The sequence below is a fragment of the Mandrillus leucophaeus genome, unplaced genomic scaffold (assembly GCF_000951045.1).
Source record: "Mandrillus leucophaeus isolate KB7577 unplaced genomic scaffold, Mleu.le_1.0 Scaffold157, whole genome shotgun sequence".
Classification (NCBI taxonomy): Eukaryota; Metazoa; Chordata; class Mammalia; order Primates; family Cercopithecidae; genus Mandrillus; species Mandrillus leucophaeus.
The window spans coordinates 4,898,186-4,905,811 of NW_012101554.1; positions in this window are offsets into that span (position 1 = coordinate 4,898,186).

Below are 7,626 nucleotides of genomic sequence, written 5' to 3' on the forward strand. Positions count from 1 at the left end.
TGAACGGTGAGCTCTGGTACATCAGCAAGTACTATATGTAAGGAAAAAGGAGTAGCTTAGTGGCAGGTAAGCTATTTCTTCTGTGTGTGTGACAGGGTCTTGCTCTGTGGCCCAATCTGGAGTGCAGGGGCGTGATCATAGCTCACTGCAGCCTCAAACTCCTGGTCTCAAGCAAGCCATCCTCCTGCCTCAGCCTCCCCAATAGCTGTTACGGGCACGCACCGCCACACCCAGCTCACCTATTTCAAGGTGAGACTTGAGCAGCGAAATTTCCTTCTCAGAGGAGCAAATATTGCTAAGAGAAATTTGGTGTATGTCGTCTGTGTGAAGACCGTAAAACCACACTTCATCGCACCTAACATCTGTGAGAGTCAAAGATTCAAAGTGAACACATTTCTGCTTCTAGGAACGAAGCCCAGAAAAAAATACTCAAGATGTCTTCCAAGATTGAAGCAATGATATCTGAGGTAAGAGAAATACTGGGAAAAAACACAGACTCCCATACTACAGAAACCTGTCCCTTGATGGAATGTGATGCAGGCATGCAAGTCATATTTATATTGAATGCTTATAAAGTGCTCAAGACCTGTTAGGCAGAAAAGAGAGGGTACAGAAGTATATAAGCAGCATAATTCAAGTGTGCTGGGGTGCTGAGAGGACAGACTGAAAGAAATGCTCACAGTGCCTATCTCTGGGTGGCATAATTATGAATGGCCCTGTCCTTTTAGATATGTTTTCTTTTCTGTATTTGTATATAGAAAAATGTATATAATGATGTCTATTTCACATTTTTTTTTTTTTTTTTTTTTTTTTTTGAGACAGAGTCTCGCTCTATCTCCCAGGCTGAGTGCAGTGGCGCGATCTCGGCTCACTGCAACCTCTGCCTCCTGGGTTCAAGTGATTCTCCTGCCTCAGCCTCCCTAGTAGCTGAGATTGCAGGCACTCACTACCATGTCCCACTAATGTTTGTATTTTTAGTAGAGACAGGGTTTTGCCATGTTGGCCAGGCTATTCTCAAGCTCCTGGCCTCAAGTGATCCACCCGCCTCTGCCTGCCAAAGTGCTGGGATTATAGGCATGAGCCACCATGCCTGGTCTACTAATTTGTTTAATTGTCACAACTGCCTCATGAGGTAGTTTGCTATTAGTATCCCCATTTTGTAGATTAAAAAAAAAAAAGTTCCAGAGAGCTTAAGTAACTCGCCTAAGGTCACAGAGCTGGTTAGTGGCTAAGCCAGAGTCTGAACCTAGGGTGTCCTATGAAAGAGCCTGCATTCAATCACAATAAATATTGGTTCAATATATAAATGATTCCAGCTCCTCCTTGCAGAACTTGCCTGCTGTGATTGGTCTAAGAGGACCCAATGCTCCCCACCTCCTCTCAATGTGAGCTATTTGGGGTGTAGAGCAGGAATTGCAATCAGCAAAGACAGTAGGTGTTGGGTTCCTCTCTCCACTGGAGCCCACTAGTGGGCTAGCCTGGGAAGCAAGGGCTGTTTATGGGTCTTCTGGGAAAAAGGTGCTCCTGGTTGTAACTAACGGCCTGCTACTGTTGAAACAGCCCCATGTTAAAGCAAAAACATGGCTCACTGGGCTCCTGCTTGGAGCTCTCTTACAAGTGGATCCTGAGCAACTAGAGATTTGGTATTCAAACAAACAACCTATAACCTCCTTATACTTAAATGGTCATCTGTGCACTAAATTCAGTCTTCCTTCCATTCGCTGATGGATGAAAATGCCTGCAACCTCATGGTGGCCCCAGTCCCAAGAGGCACCACCACAGCCTGCACAGCTGCATGTACGCAGTGGCCTATTGAACTGCGTTTTGCTTCTTTGCTGTTTCGGGGTGGGGGACCGTTCCCACTAGTGACAAGCACAGCTGTAATAAAGCCTCACACTCCAGAGACAAAGAGAGGAAGTCTTGGGTGCCAAAAGCCAGCGCAACTTAACTTCAGCCTGGTATTTACCAAGCTTAGGTTGGTCAACAGTACAGTCATTAAAGAGAATGAAAAATTAAACATTTGTGGAATCCCGGAAATATGTGGCTAGGCAAGGACTGTAACTGACAGGCCAGGTATGGCCTGAGATTTTATAATCTATGTGTAACTTGCCAGGAACTGTTATCCCTCCCTGACAAGGTGCTGGCTTCCTATGAGAACCTGTGTCCGCTTCCCTAAAAATGGGGAAAAAAGGGGTGGCGTCGCTCATAGAATCCCACCTCCCTTCCCAGTGGTCACGATCCCTCTGAGGAAGCTGAGGCTCCCTGGTGGCGCAGGAGGGCACAGGCAGACTGGAGCCCAGACTGCAAAGCCCGTTCCTTCCTCCGAGGAAAGCAAGAGTCTTGCTGGTTGTGCCGCTTGTTTCTCAGGGCAGTGGTCTTTTCAGTTTACTCACAATGGGATCTTTTGTTTGAATGAAAGCAACGGTCTCATGAAATAGAATAAGAACAGAGCTCCTTGCAAGCAAGGCCCAGAAGGGAGGGGAAGTCACGCCCAACTGCCTGCCCTCCCCCGCTCTCCTGCTGCGAGGCGGGCTCCCGGGGCTACAGCTTGCTGATTTGAATCATCCAAAGGGGAAATGGTCCACTGTGGGCCTGGTCCAGCCAGGATTCAATTCCCTTTCTCAAATGGGAACAGAGCTCTGGGGAGCTTACTTTCGGCCCCAGATTTTGGTTGCCAATCTGGGTGGCACTAGGAACCAGTTTCTGGGCTGGAGACTGCAGCATGAAGCCATTTCTCGAGCGGAAGAAAACAGGGGCTCCCCAGCTCACTGGGTCTGCTTGGGCTGGGGGTGGCCAGCGCTGCTTGTCCCAGGCCTGGAAGGCCAGAGGGCAAACAAATGTTAGAAATGTACTCCAGACTCTGTGATTCTTCCCCAGAGGGTAGTGGCTAGAGGAATCCATGCCTCTGGCAGACATCCTCAATCACCTGGCCTCAAAGACCCCTGGTAAGGGGTCTTTAGGGGAGAAACCTTGGTGTTGAGAAGGCCAGGGGCCTGGCAATAGGAGTCCTGGGATATTTCCTGGAATTTAAGATCAGAAATAAAGCTGGACCTTAGGCATGGACTTGGGGAGCTACAGGGACCCAGAAGCCCTCTTCATCACTGTGTACCTGCTCTTCCTGTGTGGTGCCTGGCTTCCCCAACTCCCAGGCCCCCATAAAGGAAAACCCAGATCTGATGCCCCTGATGGTGGCTCCAAGGGGCTCACGGGTCACCTGGAGTTGACTGTGGTCCGGGACAGTCTTATTCGGTGAGAAAAGCACTGCTGGGCAGATAATGCAATATGTATTCCCATCCCAGATAATGTCTATATTTTCAACTGTTCAGTCATTCAGTAAGTACTGATTGACACATCATGCCAGATTCTGGGGATCCTGGTGAAGGAAACCAGTGCCTGTCCTCATGCGGCTTATATTCAATTCAGGGAAGACAGTCAAAACTCCAATGAGATGATAGATCAGCTATCAGTGGCACTAGGATGCTACGGGCACTATTTACGTATGGGGGTCAGATGAAATGCTGGGAAGGGCAGACACTGGAGGTGGGGAAAGGATGGGCACTCCCGAGAGAACAGCACATGCGAAGCTCAGAAGTAGGAGGCCTCCTGAACACAAGAGAACATCAGGAGAGGATGAGGGGCGGCAGGGCAGGCAACACAGGGCCTCCTAAGCTAGTGGTGAGGATTTAGTTTTTATTCTGAGTGGGATGGGAAACCACGGAGGGTTTGAAGCCTTAGATACAGGGGTCAACGAGCTTTTTCTTAAAGGGCTACACAGTAAATACTTTAGGCTTTGTGGCCATACAATCTCTGTTGCAGCTACTCAACTCTTCAAGTATAGAGCAAAAGCAGCCACAGACAAGGCATGGTGTGTTCCAATAAGCTTTACTGATGGACACTGAAATTTGAATTTCGTATCATTTTTTACTTGTCAGTAAATCTTGTTTTTCCCCCAACCATTTAAAAATATAAAAACCATTCTTAGCTCGTGGGCTACAAAGAAGCTTCCGGCAGGTTGGAGTTAGCCCATGGGCCTTAGCATGCCTTCCCCCGCCTTAATACCTGAAAAGGTGACTATGGCTGCAGCTCTGAGAACAGATTCAAATGGCTGGGGGAAGCTGGGTTAGGAAGCTGTGATTGTTAACCTTGTCAACTTGATTGGGCAACGGGGTGCCCAAATATCTGGTGACACGTTACCCCGGGTGTGTCTGTGAGGGTTTTCTGGATGAAATGAACATTTGAATCTGTGGGTTGAGTAGAGCAGGTTGCTCGCTCTGGTGTGGATGGGCGGATCCATTCCACTGAGGGCCTGAATAGAACAAAAAGACTAAGAAGAAATTCCTCGCGGGTGCGGTGGCTCACGCCTGTAATTCCAGCACTTTGGGAGGTCAAGGTGGGCAGATCACCTGAGGTCAGGAGTTTAAGACCAGCCTGGCCAACATGGGGAAATCCTGTCTCTACTAAAAATACAAAAATTAGCCAGGTGTGGTGGCGCATGCCTGCAGTCCCAGCTACTTGGGAGGCTGAGGCAGGAGAACTGCTTAACCCAGGGGGCAGAGGCTGCAGTGAGCCAAGATCATGCCACTGCACTCCCGCCTGGGAGACAGAGTGAGACCCCATCTCAAAAAAAAAGAAAAAAAGAAAAAGAAAAAGAATTACTCCTGCCTGCCTGCCTTCAAGCTGGGACCTCAGTTTTTAATTGCTTTCTGATCTGAACTGAAAAACTCAGCTCTCCTGGGTCTCTCTGGTTTGTTGACTGCAGATCTTGGAGTTTAGCAGCCTCCATAATCATGTGAGTCAATTCCTTATAATACATCCCGATCTCTCCTCTTCCCTCATGCAGACAGACCCTATTGGTTCTCTTCTGGAGAATGCTAATACAGAGGCTCTGTCCACGCAGAAGTGATGGGAGCACAGGCTAGGGGAGTCACCGTGGAGATGTGAGAAGTAGCTGGGATATGGATGCACTGTGAAACAAGAGCCTGGGTGTGGGATACGACAGAAGAGACAGGAGTCAAGGAGGCTCAGAGGTAGAAGAGCATGAACTTCCTCCTGTAGACAAAAGGGATACTCACTTGTATCTCCTTCAGAGACTTTGACAGAAAACATCACTCTAGAAGCAAAACAGGGAACAGGTGGCTGGAGGCAGAGAAACCAGTTACAAGGCTGTTCAGACACTAGACTGGTATCTACATGGGGAGGCACCTGACAGGTGGCCAGATCCCCAGATGGAATCTCCACCTTGTGGCTTATGAGGCATTCGGGGCCACTGCCTCTTGAAGACACTGCTTAGGGCGATAAGAACTCACTTTGCATTTGGGGAGCTGTAGGTGGGGATGGTGATAAGCAGCCCAGGATTTTGTTTACCAAGAGGTATTATTCCAACTTCCACAACTCAAATAGCATCTCCGCACAGAAATGAAGCTGCAACAGCTCCCTGTCATGGAGGGGGCACTTCCTAGTTCTCAGACCTCATCACTAGAGCCCCCAAGCTTGGATGTTGTTGCTGAACCCCCTCAGGGCACTGAGCATCAGCCTGAGTACCTCTCCTGACTGGATCAGGGGTCACTTGCTGCACTACAGTTCTCTCCAGCCCCGTGACACTCTCACTGTAAATACAAATTCTCACCCAGTGAATGCCAAGACGAATCCAAACCTACCTAGTGGGGGAGAGGAGATTAGGAAATGGGCGATGAGAGGTACATGGCTTCTGGGAAGGGAGCCCTGCTGCTGGGGGCCTGAGAGGCACCCAGTGGAGAGGAGCCTGGACAACCTTGGCAACCAGCCCCCTGACCGCGTTCCACAGCATTTCGGGGGCCCAGGCACCCTGTGTGTGACCCCTTTCCACTGTAACTAGGCCTGCTCCCTGCTCTTCCCCTCGAAGACACAGATGACTGCTCCTCTCTGGCAGCCCAAAGCTTTCTCTGCCCCCACAGCTGCCTGCGGGCCTTTGTCTGAGCCACTTCTCCCCAGTTCTGTTCCAAATCCACCAGAAAGTCCTTCCCTAAAAGTCCACTTACTCTTTGAGATCAGTGTGAGGAAGCTACTCAAAGAACAAAACTAAGCACCCAGTGGTGCCCAAGCTCAAGTGTACAGATTTTTTCTGACAGCAGAAGAGACCTGTTTACTTGTCTTCCAAGTTGAGTCCTGAGGTGGAGTAACTTCCTCCTCTGACTTCTGCCCTCAGGCTTCCTAGGCAATGGCCCCGACATTGCTTTCTAGCCCCTCACCATGAAGCCTGTCAGGGACCCGTGTGCCTCACCCTCTATCTGCCACTCACTAAACTCAGGATCCTAAAATCTGCCCTCTTACCCATTTTCGTTCACATGAATTAAACTCCAACTACAATGAATTTGAAGGATCCCATCTGCCTCTCTAAACTCACCTTCCTCCACATTTTAGCCAATCCAACCAACTCAGCAGCCACCTTATCCTCAAGGATCTTGGATGTGCAGTAATTCCCATCTCCCACCCAGCCCTCCTGACACTTGCCACAGGGGAACTTTCACCCGGCACAACACGGACAGCGTCGCCTAGTGAACACACCCCCCCCCATGCCCCAAAGTTCGAAGTTGAGAATAAGCCATTTGCTGGTGGACTCGGTTCCCACAGGAGGGACGAGGATGGCTGCCATCTGCACATCAGCTGCCTGGGACTTAACATTTCACACGTCACGTTTCAAACAGAGGCAGCAGCTGCAGCTGAGATGAAGCATATCCAAGTATACTTAGCCCTTACTATATTGGAAGAAAACATATTTCCCAGTTCCGATGACCTTCATTTTCTGCCGTATTAAAGTCTTACATAATTTAATTTTTATATAGCCAATCTGTCTTTTCTTTTGTGATGTATTGCATTGCTTTAGGGCTTACATTTTTTTTCTCTTGTCTGAAGTATAGATTAAAAGGGACTTACTTTCTTCTAAATAGAAAAAGATAGGTTTTAACTGTGGACTCCCATTAAGAATGTATATTGGTGTCCCTGCTGCCCCCACAGCTAACCAAATGTTGCTGCACCATTTCAAACATCTCCACTGATTTATGCTTATCTTAATAATTATTAACTTATCACTAATATATTAATTTTAATAATGCCTTTCTGGGAATAAATATATTTATAGGAAATGTATAAATTCAGAAAAATAGGATTAAATAGAAATTACACACAATTTTACTTCCCTATAGCAATAACAACATTTCTGGTATTTATTCCACACATAAGTACACATTGTATATGCATATATCCTTTAAAAAGTTTGTCACAAACCATCTGTTCTGGGGTGGTCTTACATATCTGTATTAGGAGACCTACACTTCTCACTAGAAGTTCTGGTCCTGAATGTTCTTATGAGGTCCAATGGACTTCACTTTCTTCCCCATCTTACTTCTAAATGGATAAGCCAACTAACATCATTTACTGTAGAGTGACTCCATGGGGTAGAAAGCTGATGAGAATTACTTTGTAAACACACTTTTACTTTTTCTGCTGACATCAGCAACACAGTCCACTGTAGGGCACTTGGAATACACAGAAAAAACTTGGTAATGACATCCAGCACCCAGAAATAATATACTTTCATCCTTCAACCTAGGTAGGTATATATTTTAAACCCAAGTTGGAATTGACTCT